We start from the raw sequence: 870 nt of genomic DNA on the forward strand, positions 1-870 counted from the left end.
AAAGTAAGGGACAAAGATTCCCAAACTGTACTATAAATAATCAAAGTTGCTTATAAATTGGTTAATTAACCTCACTTCCTAAGGTTAGGAAAGCAAATGATACCCGGTAATGAGTGGAATTAATTCCCTAGGAGGTTAAGTGATATGCTCAAGGTTAAAGGGTTGTTTTTGTTTTTTGTTTTTTTTAAATATATTAGGTGTTTTCCAAATAATGTTGTTGGTGTGGGAGAGTGCTGCAAGGCCCAGGCTTCCATCCTCACTAACATGGGAGAAAAACCTGTCCAAATGTTGCTGAAAAATGAGCACCAGCATCAACTGGATGTTGTTTAGAAGAGATCCCTGTGCCTTGTTAAAGTAGAACCAGTGTGGCTGCAGACGTCATTTATTCGGTTCTACAGTTCTCTTCCCTNGCAGGCACCCAGATGACTTTTGTCCTTGTTAAGATGGTCAAGCTGTGTAACCTAGGCTGATTTGGAACTCTTAAGCNTCCTGCCTCTACTTCAGAGTACTAGGAGTATGGCCATGTGCCATACTCAGGCAGTGGATTTTTTTCTTCTTTTTAAGTTTTACTTGGTAAACTTGTGTGTTTATTGGACACTGTTTTTGCATTTGACAAGCTCATTGTATTCTTCCTGGATAACCTTGGAGAGTATAACTGTATATTGTGGGATGAGAATTGCTTTTCCAAGTAATATTAAAATGTAAATTATAAGAACATTGCTTTTGGGCTAGTAAGATGGCTCAGTGGGTAAGAGCACCCGACTGTTCTTCCGAAGGTCCGGAGTTCAAATCCCAGCAACCACATGGTGGCTCACAACCATCCGTAACGAGATCTGACTCCCTCTTCTGGAGTGTCTGAAGACAGCTACA

The sequence above is a fragment of the Mus caroli genome, chromosome 6, assembly GCF_900094665.2.
Source record: "Mus caroli chromosome 6, CAROLI_EIJ_v1.1, whole genome shotgun sequence".
NCBI classification, from domain to species: Eukaryota; Metazoa; Chordata; class Mammalia; order Rodentia; family Muridae; genus Mus; species Mus caroli.